Genomic DNA, 23416 nt, shown 5'->3' on the forward strand with positions numbered 1-23416 from the left:
AGCCACTGCCATTGGGGTCAGCCTGCCGAGAGGTTCTGGGTTCCACTCTGGGGCCTCTGGGAGAAGCCTCCAGCAGCTCCCAAAGCTCCGGTGCAGAGGGTGTGGCTTCTCCTTTGGGCTTAAATAAGGTTGGTGTGGCGCAGGAGGAGCTGTGTGACACTCGTGTTGGTCACAGCTCTGGTGGCTTTTACCCCAAACTGGAGCTGGGGCAGGGGGCCTGGGGCAGCTCCATCCCTGCTCTGTCCCCGGGAAGCCTCCCCAGCATGGGGACAGCAAGGGACAATGGCAGCAGCTGGGGCCACCCCTGACAGAGAGCAGAGAGGGACCAGCACGGGGCAGGGGCCACCAGCCCAGCGCTCCGGTGGGGATGGGATCCTGAAAAACCCTGGGGAATTCGGGGAGGGAGGAAGCTGCCCAGGCAGGGCAAGGGCAGAGGGCAGGAGCTGATGGATGAGCTCTGCTGATTTTCCTCCATTTTAAACGTGGGAAGAGCCTGGAAGACAATCAGCTGGGAAAATGGCAGGGCTGGCTCAGCACTGCCAAGGTTGGAAAAGTCTGCCAGAGGAGCCAAAACAACTGTGGAAAGGCTGGGTAGGGGTGAGTGTGCTGTGCCTGAGGGTTCCTGGGCCATGAGCTCAAAATTCAGGCTTCAAACTCCCTGTCTGGAGCTGTGATCCCACCCAGCCTCCCTACAGCCTGCTGGGCCCTTATCCCAGGCACCCTCTCTGCATCCCAAATCCTTCCTGGCTTAAAGAACATCCCCCAAAGCCCCGGGGCTGCCTTTCCACATCCCACTTTGAGGTCTGAGCCTGCAGAAGCTGCAGGGGCATTTTCTCCGAGGTGCTGGCAAAGCTGGGGTTCCCTGGCAGGGGCTGGGGTTATCCAGGGGATCCTGACTCATGCCTGGGGGTGTTTAATTCCCAGTTTTCCGTGGTGCCAGAGGAATATTCCCCTTGGCTGCACCCCAGCTCTGGCAGGGATGGATGCAGGGGATACAGGAGATGGATTTCACCTGGCCCTGGGTTGTTTTCTCCTTCCCCCAGCACCTTCCCACTGCTGCACGTGGCAGTGGAGCGTTGGTGATGATGAGGACAGCGGGATCAGCTCTTGGGATGGCCCATCCCACTGGGAACGCTTCAAACCCTCAGCTCTAATTGCCTCCTTGTAAACACAAATTGACTCGTTTGCTGCAAACAAATTCCTGCAGACAAAACCTCCCTGGAAGTCGCTTGTCATCACAGGAATGTATCTCACACTTTGAAGTGTTTCTTTTTTTTTCCTCTTTTTTCTCCAAAGTGATTTGAAAAGCACCGACACAACAACTTTGCTCTGTGAGGGAACACCAGGGGTTTGTGGCACTGCCAGGGTCCTCAGGCTCCTGTGCCCAGAGGCTGCAGGGAACAGCTCTGCCATGGCCTGGTGACCTGTGTGTCACCTGTCACCCCTGGGGCAACTGGTTTAGTTCCCTATTTCCATGGATCAAGTGGAGCTCATGCCATGCCATGCCATGCCATGCCATGCCATGCCATGCCATGCCATGCCATGCCATGCCATGCCATGCCATGCCATGCCATGCCATGCCATGCCATGCCATGCCATCCCATCCCATCCCATCCCATCCCATCCCATCCCATCCCATCCCATCCCATCCCATCCCATCCCATCCCCAGCTGATTTTATGAGGTCAGTTCCCAGCTGGTGGCACAGCAGGGACAATCCTGGGATACCTGTCCTGGGGACACAGAGTGCCCCCACCTCACCGTTTTTGGGGGTTCCTGGGGGTTCCCCAGCTCAGCCCAAGGTCCAACCCCCAGGGCAGGCCCCAGCCCTGGGTGCCACATCCCCACAGTCGCTCCATGCTGGAGGATTATTTCTAATCCCTCTATTTTTAGAACAATGCTGAAATCTGTTTAATGCTGGAGGGATTTGGGAAAGAAAAAGACAAACAACAAAGAAAGAAGAGTAATTTTCTTTCTGATGCAGGAGCTGTGGGTGGAGGGGTTTTTTGGCTATTTTTATTTTATTTTCTGGGAGGGTGTCTCTTTGTTGAGTTGCATTTGTCTGTCAGAATAGAGGAGGGAAGGAGGAATTCAGCCGTAAGGAAAAGCTCTGGGGGGTTGTCCTGGCTGTTCTGGGCACGGCAAATTTCACAGCAGCAGTAGCAGCAGGACCAGGTCATCCTGCTCCCCAAAATTTGGAGCTGGCCAGGCTTTCCCCAGGCAGGGCGATCCCCCGGGTGGGGCAGACACAGAGCACAATGGAATGGAGCAGGAGAGGACCTGGGAGAGCTCAGATTTTGGGAATATCCTTTGGCAACACTGAGGGGAGGGGTGCAGGCGCTGGGGACCGTCCCTGCCCACCCTGAAGGGTTTGGTAACCAAACGCCAGCCCTGGGCAGGGATTGCAGAAACCTGCGGGGAATTTGGGGCAGGTTTGGTGCTGGGCTGACCTCTAAGGGACAGCTCCGATATTGCAGCTCACGGAACCCCAGAATCTCCGCGTTAGGAAAACCTTAAAGTCCATCCCGGGACACCTTCCCCTGTCCCAGGCTGCTCCAGCCCTGTCCAGCCTGGCCTTGGGCACTGCCAGGGATCCAGGGGCAGCCACAGCTGCTCTGGGCACCTGTGCCAGGCTTGCCCACCCTCACAGGGAAGGATTCCCAATTCCCAATGTCCCATCTAAATCCTCTTTCAGTTTAAAACTGTTCCCCTTTGTTCTATTATTATGTCCAGTGCTGACCTGGGTCTCCCCAGTTCCCCTGAGGCAGCCTGGCGTCCTGGAGCACTTTTTGGGGATGTGACAAGGGAGAACACAGAGATGAGGCAGAGCTTCACATCCCCTCAGTGCCCTGAGCCTTCAGCACCAACAGCTCCGAGTCAACCCAGTGTGAGGGGTCTGTGACACCCTGGGGACAGACGGGGAGGACAGGAGCTGCCAGGGGGCAGGGCTGGATGGGACATTGGAAATTAGGAATTCTCCTGTGAGGGTGGGCAGGTCCCAGCACAGGGTGCCCAGAGCAGCTGTGGCTGCCCCTGGATCCCTAGAAGTGTCCAAAGCCACGATGGACATCGGGAATTGGAGCACCCTGGGACAGTGGGAGGTGTCCCTGCCATGGCAGGGGTGGCACTGGAGGGGCTTTGAGATCCTCCCAACCCAAATCAGTCATTCTGACCCTGGAGAGGTTTGGTGGCTTTGGTGGCACCTGAATTGGCACCTGGGTGTGAGGGGACTGCAGCTGCTGGGAGCTGTGGGGGTTTGTGGGGTCTCACACCGTGAGGGGACCCTGGGTGCCAAATCTTTGTGACTCCCCAGGGACAGGGACCCAGGCAGGCACAGCCACCTCTGCGGCGTGCCAGGCTCTGGTGGCACCCGAGCCCAGCTGCTGTGCCCCCGGGACGGGCACTTGGGGAGCAGAGCTGCAAAGCTGTGCTGTGTCACAGCCCCTCACACCCACACTGCTGCCCCGTCCCACAGCACAGAATAGAGCAGCTGCTTTATTCTCTTTGGGATTGCTTTATTTTGCTGGGTTTTCTCTCCTCTGGAGCTCGCTGAAGGTTGGGTTGCGATGCAGAGCCGCTGGCAGCTCCCGCTGGGATGGAGGAATGCCATCCCACCCCAAACCCCAGTGTGGGCACCACAGCCCCCCTGACCCCCACTCCCCTCCTCCCGGTCCCCCCAGGCTGGAACTGGGAGTGTGTGGAAGCAGCCCAATGTCCCGGCAGGAAAGTTTGGACTCCCTGGCTGCCCCGGGACATCCTGGAGTGGAAGCAGGGCAGGAGCTGCCAGGCACCAGGCACCGGGCACCGTGGGCATCCTCCCTTTCCATGCTGCCAGCCAAAGAGCAAATCCTGTTTTCCACGGGAGGCGGGCTGGGACACGGAGTGCCTGAGGCAGGACGGGCTCGGCACGGATGGGAGGGAGCTGGAGGGGCTGGAAAATCAGAACGAGGATTTGATGTCCGAGCACTGCCCGCGGTTAACGAGGGATTGTTCCAAGCAGAAACTTTCCAAAAAAAAAAAACCACCCCAATAAATGAGGGGCTGAGTTCCTCAAGAAACTGCTGGAAGAAGCCATGGAGCCCCTCTGGAGCCGGGCTGGCAGAGCTGGGGGTGCTCAGCTGGAGAGGAGGAGCTCCAGGGAGAGCTCAGAGCCCTGCCAGGGCCTGAGGGGCTCCAGGAGAGCTGGAGAGGGATTTTGGGTTTTTAGCACTGGTTCCAGAGCAGGAAGCAGTGATGGAAATCTCCCAGGGCTCTGCAGGGCTGGGAAAGTGGCTGGTGTGAAGGTCAGCATTGTCTGGATGGGACCTGGAGCCGCCGTGGGAGCCCTGGGAGTGATTTACAGGAAGCACCTCTGAGATGAAGGAATGCCAAAGGCAAAGGAGACTCAAATCTGATTTAAAAGTGATGAAGGCTGTCTGTAAAACAGGAGTAGAGGAAAGAATTCCTACAGGATAAACAGAAGGACTTCCCTGCAGGGTCAGCCTGGGGAAAGGGCTTGGGCCCCTGTAAGGGCTGCTGAGAGCCACAATGACCCCAAGAGTGGCCAGGCTCTCCCTGAGCCCCAGCTCCCATCAATTCATCCTTTTTTTGGTCATGTCATCTTCCTCCTTCCCCACAGGATACCTTTGGAGACAGCCCTAAACAGCCTCATGTGGGACCACACCCAGGGACCCAGGAGCACATTTCAGCCCAGCCCGGCTCTCCCTGGGCTCAGAGCCCCGTGGGTGATGGATTCCCAGCCTGGTGAGAAGCTGCCTCATCCTCACTGGCGTGCCCTGCTTGGCCTGGGCCACCTGCCTTGTCCTGCTCAGGTACTGTGGGCCAGTGCTGAGGGTGCCACCCCTGCTGCCATCCAGTGTCCCTTGGTGCCACCCCTGCTGCCCTCAGATGTCCCCAGAAGCCCCTGAGGGCTGTCCTGGGGCCAGGCCAGGCTGGGGCAGGGATGTCACAAGGGCAGGAGGGTGCCAGGGATACCCCAACCCTTTCCAGAGGCCCCAAGCCTGGCTCCCTCCTCTTCTCCCCCCTCTGGGCAAGCACAGGAAGCATTCCTGGGCACTACCTGGCATCTCCCAAAAGTGAGCAGTGATTTTCCACCTCCCTTTCCCTGCTCCCTCTGCTCCCCGTGGGATTTCTCCTTCAGTCACTTTTCACAAGTTTGGCTCCGCTCTGACTTTTTTGTTTTTCCCTTGGGAATACCCCACCCACCACAGAGGGGCTTTGGAACCTGCTCCTTCTTGGAGCTGTGCTGGGAGCTTCTCCAGCCCCTCTGGGAGCTGGGCCTGCCTCCCTGCTGGGACAGGTCCTGCTGGGACAGATCCTGCTGGGACCAACCCCACTGGGATCAACCCCACTGGGATCAACCCCACCTGGGTGTCCATGCTGAGGGCTCGGTGCTGGGAAGAACTGGTGTTTCCTCCCTCAAACCCAGGTGAGATTGGGCACAACTCCTGTGGCAGCTCCCACACGTGTTTCCAGCACCTCTGAGAACCTTCCTCCTCCTCCTCCTCCTCCTCCTCCTCCTCCTGCTGCTGCTCTGGTCACTGCCCCGTGGGACAGTGAGTTGAGGCTGTTCTAGCTTTGATCTGGAGGTTTGTTCTGTTTGATCTGAGCTGTTTGATCTGATTCCTCCCCCCACACTCCGCTGCAGCTTTCCCTGTGCTTTTGTGCAACCCAGGGAAGTTATTCCGTGTGTGCCTGAACAGCCTGCCAAGGATGTGCTGTTATCTCCCATCTCCTTTTGGATAAACTATTTGTTTATGATAATAAGGTGTCTCTTGGTGTGAAACCAGGGGGAAAAAGTAAAATCTGGAAGAGAGCCAGGCCCAGGGAGGGAGGAGTGCTACTTTCTGTTGTTGTGTCTTCCCAAACAGCCCCAAGAGCCAGTCTAGAACAGAAAACTCCCTGGCGTGTGCCTGTAGATTTTCATCAAGGTGACACTTGGAGCTGGGAAGTGCCAATGTTTGAGTGCCTGGAGCAAAGCTGGGTTTTGCTGCTCCTACTCCACATCCCAAATGTGTCTCCTGCCCTCGTGGGGTGTTGGTTTTGCTGGGCATCTCCCTGCTCAGGTGCCTTGGGGGGGATGGCACAGCTCAGCTTCTCTGGGCTGCCACCTGCCCCAGCTCCGAGGCCCTTCTGGGGATGGGTTGTTGCACTTTGCTGAGCTGCATGTGAGAAAATCCCCCAGTTTTGACCCAAAGCAGCATCAGCTCAGGCATTTCTGAAGGCTGGAGCAAACTGCAGCTCTGCAGGGCCCTTCCCTGGCTGGAGCAAGGGTGGATTTGGGATCAGGGCAGTGCCCTGGCTGTTTTAGTGGCACACCTCAGCTGTCAGCCCCTATGCAGCGCCCATTTCCCTCTCCTTGAATCCTCTTGTACCCTTGGCTACCCTGGGAATATGTTTTGCTTTCACACAGCATCCTCAGCTCCTTGTTTTGGGAGTTCTGAGGCTCCTGAGACATCTGTGCCCTGGGGGAAGGGGAGGCAATGAGACCTGGGACCTTTGTTCATCCAGGGGAAGGTTCATTTCCATTCCTCTGCTCTTCCATTAAACAAAAACTGCCCGACTGTTTTCTGGCATCTGGCTCTAGGGGGACACTGAGCTCTGTGGAGCAGGAGAGCTGCAGTGGCCACAGAACAGAGGCTGTGACCAGGAATTTTTGGGACTGGGCTGATTTATGGACATGACACCACAGCAAGGAATTGTGAAGCCAAGGTCACCAAGGGTGTTATTGGTGCCTTGGGGTGTGTCAGCCACCACAGCTCCGCACTGGAGGGGCTGGATCTCCCCCCTGGCTGGGGTGAGAGGGACCTGGGGGATGGGGATGGTTCTGAGGGAGCTGGGGGTGCTCAGCCTGGAGAAAAGGAGATCAGGGGTGACCTCAGCACTCCCCACAGCTCCTGAAAGGTGCCTGTGCTCAGCTGGGGTTGGGCTGTTCCTCCAGGAACTGGCAGAACCAGAGGACACAGCCTCAAACTGCACCAAGGGAAATACAGGTTGGATGTTAGGAAAAGGTTTTTATAGAAAGTTCTGGAATGTCCTGCCCAGAGAGGTGGTGCAGTCCCCATCCCTGGATGTGTTTAAACAAACCTGGATGTGGCACTGGGTGCCAGGGTTGAGTTGAGGTGTTGGGGCTGGGGTGGACTCGATGATCTTGAAGGTCTCTTCCAACCTGGTGATTGTGTGAATTCTGGGGATGGGGTTGGGGATGGGATGGGATGGGATGACCATCCTGCTGGATGAAGGAGCTCCATCCATCACCTGCAACCACCCTGGACACTCCTGAACAGCTTAGCAGCTCCCTTCCTCCACAAGGCTTTCCTGGGGATTGTGGCTCCATCTCCCCATTGCAGGAGGAGCTGCCAGGACTCCAGGAAACCCTTCCAAGGTCTGGCTGGGAGTGGTCGTGCTGCTGCTGTGGTGTTTGAGTTTGCTCAGGGGAGAGCCAGGGCTGGGAGCTGCGGGGCAGGAACCTCCCCAGACACGAGGTGCAGGATTTGCAGAGGGTATTTGGCAGCTGAGGGTGCTTTCCAAGGTGGGTGGGAGACTCCCCATTGCTCCGAAGGCTTTTATTTGAAATCGGGTGTTTTCTGCATTGTGGGTTTTACCTCCAGGGCAGCAGTAGGTGAAACTCTGCGGTTTCAGAGTAGGCTGGATAAATAAAATTATTTCTTTCATGCTGCAATATTTTTCAGGCTACTGGGACCCTCCGTTCTCCCCTCTTTTCCCTGCTGGAGCTGCACCACCGCAGAGCCCACGGAGGAGATGGATCCTAGGGGGATATTTCTGGGGGATGCAGAGAGGAAAGGGCTCTTTGCCAGCATCCCACTGTGTTTGCCACCTGTCTGCATCTTCCCTTGTCCCAAGCGCTGGAGTGGCCGTGGCCGGCCAGGAGCTGTCCCGGGGTGTCCCGGTGGCTCTGCCCGGATCCCGGCGCTGCTGCAGAGGCAGGGCGTGATTCAGGCTGCAGAAATCTGCCCGGGGCTGCTCCGGCTCCTGCCTTTGGAGCCCGTGCCCATCTGCAGCGGGCACGCCGCGACTGGTCCGGGCAGAGCCGCTCCAGCGGGGGAATGGTTTGGCACCCCCGGCACGGGGAGAGCCCCGGGGCTCTGCTCGGGCTGCCCCCGCTGCTTCCAGCTCTGATCCCAGCCCGCCTCAGCGGGGTGGTCCCACAGGCCATCCCCTGTGCCTGGAGAATTTGGGATGAGCTGTGGCAGGAGGGTGTCCCTGGAGAAACGTCTCCTCACAGGGAGGGCAGCAAAGGATGGACACCGAGGTGGGGAAGTGGGGTTTGGGTCCCCTCGTGTCGCTCAGGGGTGACTTTGGCTGTCCCCTCTGTGCTCCTTCTGCCCTGCTGGCTCCCAGCACCGTTTGCTTGCCAAGACAGGAGAGCACAGAGAGAAAGGAGTGAGATTGCAGGAGGTTTGATGTTCAAAGTGCCCTTCCCAGAACCCCGGGCTGGGGAAGCAGGGAGAACGTGGGTGTTGCCCTGATCTTCCCTCGGTGCTGCTCCCCCAGAGGTGTTTGCAGGGCAGCTGCAGAGATGTGGTTTAGAGTGGATCCCACCAGGACCAGCCCCTCCTGGGCACGGAGGGGTGTCAGGGCAGCTCCTGGAGCCCCAGCCATGGCTCTCATCCACCCTGTGCTATTAATAACCCCTGTGAGGCTGCCAGGCCGGAGGAAACGGAGGAAATGAAGTTAATACAAGGAAATGTTTCCTTGTTTTCCCACTTGCTGCTCGGGGCTGGCCTGTTGCTCCCTGTCCCTGCCGTGCAGCCCGGGGTGTGCCTGGGCTCAGGGGCTGGGTGGTGCTTCTGAAAGAACCCAGCTGGGGAATGGGGATACAGGAGGGAAACGGAGTGTTAGGTGTGTTAGAGCTGCTTAGAAACAGGGAGAGGGCTGTTCTTTGGGGCAAAGGGGGGAAAAGGTGCCTTTCCTGGTGGATTTGGGGCCAGTCCCGTGCGGGATGTGGAGCCTGGGGTGATGCTCCGTGACTCAGCCCCGCCACCCTTCCCATGCCAGGAAATCCCTTCCTGCAGCCACCGGCACAGGCTGGGCCCTGCTCTGCCCAGGCTGAGCCCCCAGCCCCCTTCCCACCTCTGGGGTTATTCCTGCCCTTCTGCAGGTGCGTGCTGTCCTGGGATGCTGTCCCTGGGATGCTGTCCCAGGGGATGCTGCTGTCCCGGGGGATGCTGCTGTCCCCGGGGATGGAGTCCCAGGGGATGCTGCTGTCCCAGGGGATGCTGCTGTCCCGGGGGATGCTGCTGTCCCCGGGGATGGAGTCCCAGGGGATGCTGCTGTCCCAGGGGATGCTGCTGTCCCGGGGGATGGAGTCCCAGGGGATGCTGCTGTCCCCGGGGATGCTGTCCCAGGGGATGCTGCTGTCCCCGGGGATGGAGTCCCAGGGGATGCTGCTGTCCCGGGGGATGCCGCCGTAGCCCCGGCTCTGACCCCAGGCACACCTCGAGGCTTCACCTCGGCAAGCAGCAGCTTCTCCCGCAAATCCCAAAGCCTGTGGCGGGGCAGAGCACGGCTCGGCCTCTCCTCGGCGTGGGGTGGATGTGGGGGATGTGCTAACTCCTGCTGCTGTTTGTTGTTTCTCGCTAAGATCCTCCCCAGCGCGTTCCTGGGTGGAGCAGAGCCGAAGGATGGAGCTGGAGCCAAGGACACGCTCTGGGGTGGAAGGAGACTCCTGCAGCGGGTGCACCACGTGAAGAAACCTCCACAGATGGAGCAGCACATCAGTCCTCCAAAGCCAGCAAGAGAAACGGGGACATCAAGAAACACATCCAGCAAACTCTCTGCTGAGTTATGGAAAACCAGCCGGGAATTGCAGCAGGAAGGATCTCCTGGAGGCAGAGCAGCTCCAGGGATGTGCCCCACGCTCAGCTCTCACCTCGGGGGGCTCACCCTTTCCTCCAGGTTTCCCTCCCTGAGTTGATTTCCTGCCGTGGTTTGCCACCGCTGGGCTCTGGCCCTGTGGGTGACGCTGAGGCAGCTCCTGCTGGTCCAGGGATGCACCCCCAGGCTCCTTCCCCTCCCTAAAAGTTATCCTTGCAGAGAAGGAATCAGCAGAGCCAAGGACAAGGACAGGAGTCAGGCGTGGATTAACACGGGGTGGGTGCAGGGGGCAGGGGCACAATGACCCCTCATTACAGCACCCATTAATGAGCGGCTTTGGTAATGAGCTGAGCTTTTCTCTGCCCCATCCTGCAGCCACTGAAACGTTAAAAGGAGGCAGAACCAGTCTCTATCTCCTGCTGTGAGTGGGCCTGCCTTGCCTTATCTTATCTTAGGGAAACCAAACCCTGGGTGGTGGGTGCCAATGCTGGGGTGAGGGCACCACGGGCCGAGGGCATCTCCCCCTGCACCCCCTCCCAGTGGGGCTGGAGCCAAGGGGCTGAGCTTTATTTAAAACGTGCACTAAATCTGCTGCTGGGCCCTGGGATGTGTGTGCAGCCCACTGTCCCTCACCTGGCATCACACCGGCCGTGCCTAAAGCTGTCCCCATCCCTGCCCCGAGCTCGTCAGGGCCACCACACCTGGCCCATGGGCCCCTTGATGAATTAATTGGAGGCTCTGAGAGTGGCTGTTGGGCTAAGGAGCCCAGGAGCACCTGAATTTAAGCCTCCCCTGCCCAGTTGGAGGCGTTTGTCCATCCTGAGAGCCAGGGGGAGTACCAGAAGCACAGTGAGGTGGGAAACGGCCTGGGTTTAGGAGGACCTGTCTGGGTTTGACTCCCAGGGTGGGCTGGGGGCTGCAGGGAGTTCCTGGGATTCCCTGCCTGCATCAGGGCATGGCACCAGCTGCTAGCCAGGCAAAGCTCAGCCTGTGCCCACCTGGGAGCTGGGATTTGATGCCCAGCTCTGGTGGGAGGGTGCTGGGCCCCACTGTCCTGCCTCAGCTCAAATGCTCTGAACTGAATGTGAGAGAAAATGAAAGGAGACAAGAAACTGCTGGGACCTAATCAAGGTGAAAGTTTAGGAATATATTGGGAGTATGGAAGTGCTGAGCCCTTCTGGGCAGGGCAAGGAGCCTGCATAACCTGGTTTGAATGAAAAACGAGGATTAAGGAGTCTGTGAGCTTGTGCTGTCATGGATTTCAGGGCACTGTGAGAGTGGCAGGGACTGCAGGTTATGGGATGGGGTGACACTGTGGGTCCCTGCCCTGGGGACCTACCAGGAGAAGCTTATCAAAACCCTATTTTATCAAGCTGGGTGTTTTGTGAGCCACTCCTGACCTGACCCAGTCATGAATCTGAACCCCTGCAGGAGCCTGAGGTCCCCTGGCCAAGGCAGCTGCAGTTCAGTAGGACTGAGCTCCTCACAGGCACCCTAGCAGGGAGCGGTGGGGATGTCTTAATCACATTTAATCACATTTTCTGACTCCTCCATCACTGCAGAAACGTTGTTTGGGTTTCCAAGAGGCTGCTAATTCCTTATCACTTTTGTTTTCTGTTTTTTTTGCACTTCAGAGACATTTCAAGAGCCCTGTGGGGGTTATGTCCTTGGATGGCTCTGGAAGCAAAATGTCAGCTGGGGGAGAGGTGAGGAGGGAGGAGGGGACTGTGGCTGGGGAGGCCACCCCAAGGGCCAACCCTGCCTGCTGGGTTATGTTTAAAATTTCAGGGTTACATAATCTAAACTAGGGTTTAGGGGGGAAAAGGGCTGGGGTTGTGAGGTGTTACCCTCCTCCATTTGGACACATCAGTGTTACTGCCCCTGGATTTTGTGCTATTGTGGTTTTTGTTTTTCTTTTTTTAATGCATCCAAAGGTTTTCTTCAAGCCCAGCTTAGGCAGCTGTGTGACCCCCTCAGAGTCTCACCTTTCCTGGAAAAGGGAGGGACCTTTTAGCTGTTTCCCCTGAGGAGAAAACCAGGAGACGACACCACTTAATGTTCTGAGTGGGACTATTAAGCACAGTTTGGAGCAGAGCCCCCATCTCCCCAGTCCCAGGTGTCTGATCCCCAGGACAGCAGCTCTGTGCGTGCTTCCCGTGGTGCCAGGTGTTTATGGGATGGGGAGGGGGCTGGATGTGACCCCTGTGTGGCACCAGCAGGGCTGAGCTGTCCTTGGGAGGCAGCTCAGCCTCAAACGCTGCCCTGCCACAATGCTGCTCCATCAGGTGTTGGTTCCTGGGAGGAACTGGGATGGAATTTTGCCTCTGAGATTAACTCCCCATCAATGGGCCAATGGCACAGAAAGTTAAGGAGTTTCTTGCCGCCCCTGGTGAATTTCAAGTATTTTCTTTGGCTTTGATGCATCATGGAAACCATCAGAAAAGCAGGTGGAAAACTCTGCACTCGTGCTGCTCCAAGGAGTGATTGATATGATGCTCCCAATTACACTTAATTGTGGTTATCCTATTAACAACAGCCTCGTTCTGTGGCACACAGCTGCCTCTCCATGGGAAACACTGTTAACATAACTTAAAACACCAATTACAAGCAGCAATTAAATCCACTAAGCCTTGTCCAAATAATTATTTCATTTCCTTGTAATACTTTTCATGTTATGAAGGCAGCTTCTTCAAAGCAATCCTTGTATTTGTGTGATCTCCTGTTTATCCATGTGGGAACATGGGTGGAGAGCAGGCCTGGGTTTGCAGGGATTTATGGAGAGGGAGATGTATGGTCAGGGTGGGAAAACTCTGCCTTGTCCTGTTAAGCTTTCAGTGTTCAAAAAATGTGTGGATGTGGCATTTGGGGACATGGGTGAGCGGTGGCCTTGACAGTGCTGGGGGAATGTTGCAGTGGATGGTCTGAGAGGGCTTTTCCAGCCTTGGTGATTCTTGGTTCTGTGGGGAACCGGGCTGGTAACGTTCTCCAGGTGTTTCTGGTTTCAAGGGCTGGTGAGGTTCTCCAGGTGTTTCTGGTTTCAAGGGCTGGTGAAGTTCTCCAGGTGTTTCTGGTTTCAAGGGCTGGTGAAGTTCTCCAGGTGTTTCTGGTTTCAAGGGCTGGTGAGGTTCTCCAGGTGTTTCTGGTTTCAAGGGCTGGTAACGTTCTCCAGGTGTTTCTGGGTTCAAGGAGTGATTTGAAGCACCTGCTCAGGCCCAAACGAGCTGGGGTTGCCCAAGTGGGTTTGTGGCTGTGTACAAGGTCTCCTCTCCCAGCAGGGGAAAGAAGGGCTCTTCCTCCCTGAGACAGGGAACAAGAGAAGCTTGAAAAAAAACGACATCACAGAAGATAATGGAGTTAGAGCAACTCCATTCGGGAATCAGAACCCTGGATAAAATCGAGGTAAATTTAATTCCCACCACGTGGGCTGCTCAGTAGTGATGGAAGAGCTGGTGTTGGGTGTGCCCTAGGCTAGGCAAGGTGTCCCCTTGTCACTGTGGAAGGGATTTTGGGGATGGTGTGGCTGGAGCGGCCGGGCACCTTTTGGGGAGCCGCGCAGCGCTCAGCCCGCGGGGCCGGGGGTGCGTGGGACGGGCCGGGGCTTCCTCCGATTGTTCTTCTGGCCGGAGCGGGGCGGGGACACGGCGGGGACAGCGACCCCCGGGCGCTGCGTGCGGGCATCGCCCGCAGCCCCGAGCAGCTGCCGGGACAGCGGGGCGGGGCCGGGCGGGGCGGGCGGGGGCACGGCGGTCCCGCAGCGCGGCCGGCACCGCACGGAGCGGCCGCTTCGCCTCGCGTCGCTCGCCGTCGGTGCCGGGTGCGCGCAGCGGCGGCGCCGGGCGGGCCCCGACGGGACGGGGCTGCGGGGGATGCGCGGAGCAGCACGGGCCGCGCCGGGCCCCGGCGGCCGCCCCCCGAACCCCGCTGCCCGCGGGCGGGCGCCGGGGACGGCCCGAGCCCGGCTCGGGGGGGGCCGCGCCGCCGCCCCCTGAGCGCTCCGCCGGCCCTGCCGGGGCTCCCGGGCCGGGGCCGGCGGGGAGCGCCCGGCGCCGCCGGGAGGGCGGCGGAGCGGCTCCGCAGCGGGGCCGCGTCTGCTTTCACTCGAGTCCCTCGCAGGAGCTCGCACCTTCGGGCGCTTTTTAAAGTTTTATTTTGTTGGGTTTTTTTGGTATTTTAAAACTTTTTTATTTTTAAGCTTTTTTTTGTTGTTGTGTTTTTTTTTTTTTTTTTTTTTTTAAAAACATTTCAACTTTCTGACGCCAGCACAGAGTTTTGCCCCGATCGCCGGGACGGCGGAGCTGCGGCGCCGGGGCCATGCGGTGAGCGAGGTAAGAGCGGGGCCGGCACCGGCACCCCCGGAGCCGCGGCTTCGATGAGTGAGGTGTCGCATCCCTCCTCCTTGTGCTCTGACCCCCGTGTCACCCCGCGCAGGTACCTGCAGGACAAACCCTCCTGTCCCCCGGAACGCTCACAGAGCCGCGAAGTTGGGATTAGTTTCGCAGAACCTCCCTTTTTTTATATAACATCACGTGGGAATCTTTTCTTTGTTGGGCTTTTTCGGCTGCGTGGGAGCTGCTGAGGAAGCACCGGCTCGAAGCTGAGCCGGGGCCCGGGACTGGGTTTATTTTCCGCCGTGTGTGTCAGAATTGAGCGGTTTGAGGCTGGTTCGCACCCTGTGAGCTCCCGAGGAACTGGGTCGCTGCTCGCCCAGGGTGAATCAAGGCGCCTTTGAGTCCAGGGGAGCATTTCTGGGTTTTGGTGGGAGTTCCGTGCCTGGGAGCGTTCGCTTCTTACTGGTTTGAGTGGTCTTGGGGAAGCTGATGGAGAGAAAGTCTCACTCAGGTGTTCACAGACCCTGAGGGTTCCTGTTCCCACCTCCACCTTGCTGGGTTGGTTTTACACATGAGCATTTATGAGGTGAGGGATTTCAAAACACGGGGATTAATGGCTGATATCACCTCCCTGCTCCTCCCTGGGGTTTTGTTATAAAACAAGGCACGAGTCTTCCCGAGTGACGCCAGATCCCGGCTCCGTGCTCCGGCGGGGCCGGGCTGCGGTGCCCGGGCCAGCCCTGGCTGCCTGCAGCTGGTTAAACCCTCCCTGCCGGGTCCAAACCTACTGTAACTCTCTAAATCCAGTATTTATGGAATGCTGCTCACTCCCTTCCCGGTATCGTCTCCGATTGGCTTTGGGGAAAGTCAAATTGCCAAATTTAGGTCTGTTACAGTAAGTGCTGGAGCAGGTGGATGCTTTGCTGGAGCTCCTGCATGGAGGGTTTGGGTGCCCTGCTCCAGTGCTGGCAGCACGGCTCATTCCAGTGGCTTTTGGTGCCTCATTGACCAGACAGGGACTGGGAGTGCTGAATTTCTGCTCTGCCACCTCATTTTCCTGGAATTAATCTGATTTCTGTGCGTTGCAAGGAGAGCTGACCGGGTGTTTGTGTAGGGTGGCGAGGGCACACCGTGCTGCCCCTCATCCTTGGTGTCCAGGGTACGGACTCGGAGCTGCTCCGAGCCCCCCTGTGTGGCACTGAGGTGCCCACTGTGGCCTCAGGGAGGGCTCTGTCCTTCAGAGGGGTGACAGTGACCTCGCTGCCTTGCTCTCCTGCACACAAGGAGCTGTCCCAGAGCTCAGGAGCTCGTCCAGGTGGGACTCCCAGGAGCCCTGGGTGGTGGCATCACTGGCACAGGTGGAAAGACATGGTCCAAGGGAAGAAGCCGCTGGTGGGGAGGAGGAAGTCAGGTGCATCATCATAAGGGAGAGAAAATTCATCCCCTCCTTGAGGGAGCCTCCTGATAAATTCAGCTGGAAGTGCTGCAGAAAAGTCTGCTTTGGAAAGACGAATCTGGAAACTAAAAGCCACAGGTGCAACAAGTTGATTTCTGATCTTTTGCTCCGTTTTTGGTTCATCCCACAGCTGTTGTAAAGGTAATTTCTTCCCATCCTGGTTCCTGAGCTCAGGAGGCTCCTGCCCGCTGTTACTGCTCCTTTTCCTGAGTGCTAATTGCTCTCAGCCATCCTGTTCAGTGGGTTTTTGTTCTCTTCAGCTTGCAGCCTCTTCTGAAACTTCCAGGTGAAGTTTGAGAATGGATTTGCTTTTCAATTTTCCTTACTAAGCCTCAGCAATAGTCTGGGGCATCCCAATGATCTGAGTCGGGGAGCTGAAAACCCCACAGTTAATTACTGCGACCCAGTGCCACTCGGAGCAGTTATTTTTGCCTGTATTCCTGCTGCTGTATTTGTGTCTGCTGATCCCAAAGACTTCCCCAATATTTGCACTGATATCAGCTGATTTTATAGAATTCCTCTGCCTCAGGATGGGTGGGAGCTGCTCCCACCCCCACCCCTCCATGGGCTGGGTTCCTGCTGGCACCACGAGCCAGGGATGCCACCGCGTGTCCTGCCCCATGGCCCCCTGCCAGCCTTGTTTCAGGGCATCAGCATCACCAGCTTGGATTTTTGTGAGGTGTTTTTTATGAAAAGTTTGTTGTATTTGGCCTTCTTGCATCCAGCGTGCAATAGCTGTGGGGAGGAGGTTTTTTCTGGCTTGGTGCTGACATTAGGACACAGGATTAATTTTCCATTAAATGACAGATTTATCTGAGTTTTCTTCATTTGCACAGCCTGACCTGAAAACCCGAGCTGGAATTTGCCAGAAGGGGGCATTTTGCAAACATCACAGGATTTTGGTGGCGGGGAGATGGGCAGGGTGAGCTTGGCTGGAGGATTAGGCAGCGATGCATGTCTGGGAACTGCAGAGTTTTGGGGAAAATTCTTGTGCAAATAAACACTAATAAATGAATTTTGGGTCATTTAGGGCTTGAGTGCAAGGAGACCAGCTCCCAGTCCCACTGCAGCTTAATGGCTCCATGTAGCTGGTAAAATAATAAACTGTGGAGTATCCTTGAATTTTTTTTTTTTTTCTCTGAGGGAACTCTTTAAAAATGTATTTTCCAGTTATCTCGCAGTAATTGTTCCTTGCTGTAGGTTGAGCTCTGAGAGCTCTGGTGTTCTTGGTGAGGTTTCTCTGCTTTTCCTCTCTGGAAAGAGGGTGTGGAGCCCACAGCTCCATGTCCCCTCTGTCGGGAGGTGGTGCTGAGCTGCCCATTGCTCATCCTGACCCAGTCCTGCCCAGTAAAGCCAGGCCTTCTCTGAGGCACACCAGGAGCTGTGCTGGGCTCTGGGGGTTGTTTTTTTGTGTGTGTTGGATTTGGGGTCCCAGGCAGTGTGTTCAGCATCTCTGTCCTCAGCTCTTCTGTCCCCATCCCAGAGCCCTCCTTAATCCTGGCATCAGGGCTTGGCTTTCTCTGCCCTTCAGCCTTTACCTGCTGCAGGTGCAGGGGGGTTGTAAAGGCTGCTTGTAAAGCCCTGCCCTGGTGCCCACAGCTTGGTGGGAGCCTCGTCCCCTCTTCACCCCTGGGGAGAGCAAGGCAGAGGCAAATTAGGGGAGTGATGGAAGAAATGGGGTGAAAACCGTGGTTCTGTTTCTCTGGTTCCCTCCTTGATGTGCCAGCTGCTGGGGTGCAGTCTGTGTGCTAAATCCAGCAGGAAGGGACTGAATTGGGCCACTTGTGTTCATTCCAGGAGGTCTCATGGAGGTCCTGGAGCATCCCCAATGGTTCAGGATTGTGCTAAGCCAGGCTCAGGTGCCATCACCCCTTTCCTGAGCTTTTTCCTTCTGCAGTAAATGCTGATCTCTCTGCACATCCAGAGTGATGGGCTTCCTGGAGGGATGGGGAAGGTGTGCAGAAATAAAACCAGATTTTAAAAACACCTTCCTGCTACTCCTCCCTTCTTCCCAGGCTCGACTGCTTTCCCAGTTTCTTCCCTTTGCCCCCCTCGGAGGTGCAGGGCGATGGAGAGTGGTGGCTGTGGCCAGTTCATCACCTCGGCTCTGCCTCTCCTTCCTTCTCAGGGCACTCCTTGTGCTCTTCCCCTGCTCCAGCCTGAGCTCAGCCACCATTCCTGCTTTGCTATAGGAGCTTGTCCTTGGCTTTTCTCAAGGTGAGGGGCTGTGCTGATCCCTCCTTCCAGACAGATGCTCCAACACTGGAGCATTTTGGCTGCAGTTGCAGCCTCTGTTCTTGCTGCACCTGTGCCACCTTTCCAGGAGAGATGGAGAGATTTCCACGGGCCTCCCAAACCCCAGCCTGTTCCGTGCTGCTTTCCCAAGCACTGCAGGATAAGAAACATCCGTGAGAGAAAAGCCAGGTCCAGATGTTGCAAGAGGCTGCTGCAGTCATGGATCATCCACAGCCATTCCCGGCCTGGATGGCTCCTGTTCCAAGCCACTGGTGTGGTTTTTTCCCCCTTCTTCCCAGCTTGGGCTCGGTTGTGGTGCTTTCCCTGATGCCAAAGGAGCATCCCAGCACGGGCAGGAGCTGCCCTGACGCCGTGTTCCCGTGGCAGAGCTTTCCCAGGGTGTTTTCTCCCGGGAGCTGGCGCGCGCTGCCGCACAGGAAATTCTGGTTGCACCATTATTGCGGAGCCTATTGTTTGGGGCAAGGGCAGGATTCGGGCTTGCTCACATCCTCCAGTGTCTCGCTGTGCTGAAAGGATGTGGTGGGGTAGCCAGGGCTGCAGGAGGAGCACAAAGCTCCGAGCTGGTTTTGTGCAGGATTCACACTTAGCCTGGATCTCTTAGTTTCTGACCAAACCCGCCCCTCTGGTTTTTCATGGGAAACCTCGGGGTTAAGGAAAATTGGAGTGAGGGTTGAGCAGGGCACAGCCCTTCGTTGCAGTTTGCAGCGTTTTGCTGCTCTGCCCGCTCCTGTCTGTGAGTGGTGTGTGCTGGGCACCTTGTGTAGCCAGGTGGGGCGGAGCAGGTGCACCCTGAGGGGTGTAAAATCAGGATTTTGGGGATGCAGAACCCACCAAGGGCTGCCTCGGAGATGCCAGCACACGAGGGCTGGCTCTCGGGGTGTGTGTAGGCAGGCAGAGCACGTGGCAGCTCTGTTTTCACCTGCCACAGCCCCGTGGCATGACCAAGGCCTCCTGTTCACCCTCGGTGCCTCAGTTCCTTATCGGGGTGTTGGAGTGAGCTGCTCTGCCCCTCTGTGCTTTCCCTTTGCCTTTCCCCCTGCACTGATCTTTGTGGCTTAGATGCTTGGCACTGATAGCTGCCTTTCCCAGGCTGGGCTCTGCGGGTTGCAAAAGCTGCTCCTCACTCACCCGTGTGAGCCACAGCTCCTTGCAGGCTGCCCGGGATGTTTTGGCTGCCGGCAGGAGCAGGAGGATCCGAAAGCTTTGTTGTCCAGACTGTCAGGGATGGCTGCTCGCCCTCCTCGGATTTTTCATTCCCTTTTGGCTGCCATCCCAAAAGAGGGAAGGCACCAACCCAGGGCGGGTGTAAAGAGCAAAGCTGCACGTGTGGTGTTCCTGCCCTGCTGCGTGCCAGGGCAGAATTCAGCTTGGAGGTTCCCAGGGCTTTTGCCCGAGCTGCTCCCGCCCCAGCAGAGCCCTGGGCAGGCTGTGCTGGGTTTGTGGAGCAGGGTGGCTGAGCTGGCACAGAAAGGGACCCGAGCGGCTCTGTGCCGTGCCCGTGCTGCCACGTGCCTGGCAGAGGGACGGGGAGCCTGGCAGCAGCTGTCCTGTGTCCCCCAGCTGAACAAGCCACGCTGGCAGTGGCCGTGGCTCTGCTGCTCTCACGCTGGCACAGGGCACCAGCTGATGCTGTCCTGCTGCCACTGGGCTGGCATTGTCTGCCAGGGGCCTGCTGCACACTCGGGGCTTGTTTGAGAGAACCATTAATCAGTTTAAAGCTGCCTCGTGTCACTCGTGGCTGTGAGGAGTGCCTATTGTGTGAGGGAAGAGGCAGCGATGTCAGCGGCCGTCCCGGCACGGGACTGTGTCACTGAGGGGCGGTCACGCGTCCTGCTGGCCTGTGGTGGCCCCAGAGCCTCTGGAGAGGAGTTTGGCCGGGCACTTGGGCTCCACCACAGCACCCCCCAGCCTCCTTTGGCCAAGGCTGGGGCAGGCTTGGCACCAGGGCCCTGCCTGAGCTCGGCACTGCAGCTGAGAGCGAGAGGAGGAGGAGGAGGAGAGCGTTCAGTGGGTCTTTGAGTGTTGGGTTGGCACTGGAAGGGCACTTCCCATCAGGCAGCCCAGGGTCTGTTACCATCTTCCCATCCCTTCCTTGCACTGCAGGGAGCTGGACAATGTTCCTGAGTGCAGAGCACGTCCTAAACTGGACTTCTACCCTGTGTACTGGAGCTGGGAAAGGCTCTGAGAGCAGCACACCCTGTGTCCCTCTGCTGTCACACTGCGAGCATCCACCTACAGATAATGGGAAAGCTGGGACAAGCAGCAGGGCTCGGGGTGATGTCCTGGCATCTCCACAGAGTGCCCTGTGCTGCATGGGGTGGGTGATGGCAGCAGGATCAGGGTGACTCCTTGGTGTGGGTGATGGCAGCAGGGTCAGGGTGACCCCATGGTGTGGGTGATGGCAGCAGGGTCAGTTTGTCCCCATGGTGTGGGTGATGGCAGCAGGGTCAGTTTGTCCCCATGGTGTGGGTGATGGCAGCAGGGTCAGTTTGTCCCCATGGTGTGGGTGATGGCAGCAGGGTGAGGGTGAGGCCCCATGGTGAGGGAATGCTGAGCATGGCTGGGGTGGGTGCCTGGGAGCCCAGCTGAGCCTGGGGGATGCTCTCTGTACCCAGTGTTTTCTGTCTCTCTGTGTTTTCCAGAGAGATTTCACACACCACTGGCTGATGAGTTGACTTTATGTGGTGTAAGTCCTGCCAAAACAATTTCTTCCTGTTATTGCTGCTCCAGTTTTAGAGGAGTGATAAGAACCTTTTGCAGGGACCTGGCTTGTCCCAGGGGCTCTGCTGCTCTGAGCTGGGAGCTTTGAGCAGCAGTTCCTGGGGTGACTTTTCCTCAGTCTTCCAGTTAAATTTTGGAGTTAGATTTAGTTAAATGATTTAAGGAATGCCTGAGTATAGTCTGTGTAAGGTCTCTCCACAGCCAGGTGGATCTGATTCATTTTGGATGATATTTCCTATAAATTATCTCTTCAGTTGCTCATGGAAGTGGTTAATGAAGAGCAAAGAGCTTGGAGACAAGGCTTGTGTTAAAATGAGAGCTGAGACAATGTGAGGCTGTGTTTGGATGTGGATTGAGTTGTGGGGCCATCCCAGGTCTCAGCCCTGATGCCTTCAGCTGACAGTTCCTTTTGTCACACTGTTTTGTTTCCATTCCTGCAAAGGCAGATTTTTAAGGCCAGACCTTAAATATTCCAGTGGGAATGGGGGTGGATCTTAAACCCCCTTCTGCTTGGGTCTTAATTTGTTTTGAATGAACAAACTGAATATAAAGCAGAGAAATACAGAATCCTAGAATGGTTTGGGTTGGAAGGGATCTTAAAGAACATCTTGTTCCAGGCCCTGGATGGGCAGGAACACCTTCTTCTGGAAGGTTTGCAGGGCTGCAGCGTGGGCCTGTGCCAGGCAGTGCTGGATCAGCTGTGCTGACTCAAGATAAGGGAATAATTTTGGGTTTCCCCGGTGCCAAAGGGAGCTGGGAGGGCTCTGGCCACTCGGGGCTGAGCAGGCTGCACTCCTGTTCCTGAGAGAGGGTGGCTGGGAGGAAGGAAAACAGGAAAAAAAGGGTCACTTAGTCATGGGGTGAGGTGCTGCCCCTCTGCTCGGGGTGGCAGGGCTGTCCCAGCACCTCAGGTGTGGAGGGTGAGAGAAATGGGGGAGACAAAAGCCCCTTGTGAAGGCAAAGGTTTGAGCCACGAGGATTCTGCCAGGAAAAGGAAGGAGCTGAACTCTTCAGCTGGGCTGTCCCCAGGAGCCTCTGGCCAGGTGTGATGCTGGGAACTGTGTAAATGAGCTGGTGCTTGCAAACGGGGATCCTGCAGAAGGGCTCTGCTGCAGCAAGAGCCCAAACTTTGCTTCTGACCCTGCAGGGGTTGGTGTTTTCTCACTCTGGGATGCAGCAGCAGTGCCTTGGAGAAATTCTCCAAGGGCAGGAACTCTTCTGTGGCCTCTCTCTGGTCTGTTATTCGTCCCTGTGACTTCTTGCCATAATAATTAAAACCAAGTAATTAAATAAACTTTTATGAAGATAGTTAATGAGTTCCATTAGGTGGAAATATTTGCATAAAATGGAAGTAAATAAATGACATAACCTAGCCCATGTTTGACACAGCTAGAAGCAGTTTTCTCCAAGACACGGATTATTCCATAATTGCTCCTTAATGAAGTTCTTGCCTCCTTGCTCTGAAGGGTTTGCCCTTGTCCAGAGCACAGGAGGAAGCAGCAGTTATATGGAAGTTACATGATCCAGGCTGGCATGTTCAGACCCCTTAAAGCTCCTCTGTGATCATTGGTTTTACACCCATAAAGAATGAGGGCAATGCTACAAAGAAAGTCTGTAGGAAATACAGGGAGTCCATTCCTGTGATTTCAGGCTGGAACACTGTGTGTGATAATTACTCTGAAATTTTTCCAGGCACCTTGCTTTGATTCCTGGAAAGTCTCACCTTTATTTACAGCTACAGCATGTGTTAATTAAGTTAGTCGAAAACGAAGAATTTTATTTGGGAAGAGCTTTACTGCAGAATGCTGCGGGACAGCTCCATGGAACATGGATTGATTGCTGGTGCTCCTTGAGGCACTGCTCAGAAGAGCCAAAGCATTGCCCATCTTCCCTCAAACACACAAAAGGAGGTGCAGCTTGGGTTGGAAGCAGGAAGGAGCCATGGATTTAGGTGGTGTTGGAGGACCTTCCCTGGTTCTTTCTATCCCCTCTGCTGAATGAGGATGATACATGGGGAGAATGAATACTGAGATCCCTAATTTGAGTTTAGTTTCGTCACCTAAATATACATGTTGGCACACGTCAGTGGGAAATCTGATTTTGGTGTTACAGGCACAGCTTTCCCCCTGGTGATGCCTCAGGTTTCAGCTTTTATGTTTTTCAGATTCTGAGCTGCTTTAGTGTGTGGGTCTGTGCTTCATATTAGGGCATGGTGAGCTCTGTTCATAGAGTAGGGAGACAAAACAATTCCTTCTCTAGCTGGGGACAAAGGCCATGATCCAAATCTCAGGCCCAAGAGCACAAACAACGTGGAATGAACAGAGAAAAACAATCAGGATGGGACTTAATGGGCTGGAGCTGTAATTGCACAATTAATTCCAATATACAAATGGAGCAGAACTGATCAAAGTGAGAGACCCTGTGAGCGCTTGTGCATTTTGTGACTGTTTTGGGTTCACCTGGGGTGCAGCCCTGGCTAGGCTCTTGTGCTGCCCAAGGTGGATCCATTGAGGTCTGTTAATAAATCCCTGCTTGGTTCTTTAGCTCTGTCCAGCCTCTGTTCTAGGGCAGCCTTGACAAGGCATCACTGGGAGGGGCTGGATTGGGGTGTTTGGGGACATTTCCTGAGTGTGCAGGGGCATCTCTAGAGCAGCAACAGTCTGGAACAGGATCTTCTGCAGAGTCCAGCCAAGTAGCCAGATTAACAGAGCCTGCTGTTAATCTGCTTTTTTGCTGCTGGGAGGGCTGGGGTTCAGCCTCACTTAAATTGTCATTTCTAATTGTGGAGGTGTGGGGATGCCACATTTAAAGCTGGATAA

General features: G+C 56.3%; 2 protein-coding genes across 5 annotated transcripts in view; one reads left to right on the top strand and one right to left on the bottom strand.

Annotated features, from left to right (window-relative positions):
- C4AH8orf48 (chromosome 4A C8orf48 homolog) overlaps nt 1–23416 on the bottom strand; it is a 429052-nt gene that overhangs the window by 88167 nt on the left and 317469 nt on the right. The window lies entirely within an intron of this gene.
- ARHGEF9 (Cdc42 guanine nucleotide exchange factor 9) overlaps nt 13882–23416 on the top strand; it is a 198906-nt gene continuing 189371 nt past the window's right edge. For 2 of the 4 annotated variants that reach the window (XM_021525293.3, XM_077786572.2), the window contains exon 1: nt 13882–14161. The gene's annotated coding sequence lies outside the window, so the exon portion shown is untranslated. The remainder of the gene's footprint in view (nt 14162–23416) is intronic. The other 2 variants (XM_021525291.4, XM_021525292.4) reach the window with 2 other exon arrangements.

This window comes from Lonchura striata, chromosome 4A (assembly GCF_050655825.1).
Source record: "Lonchura striata isolate lonStrDom1 chromosome 4A, ASM5065582v1, whole genome shotgun sequence".
NCBI lineage: Eukaryota > Metazoa > Chordata > Aves > Passeriformes > Estrildidae > Lonchura > Lonchura striata.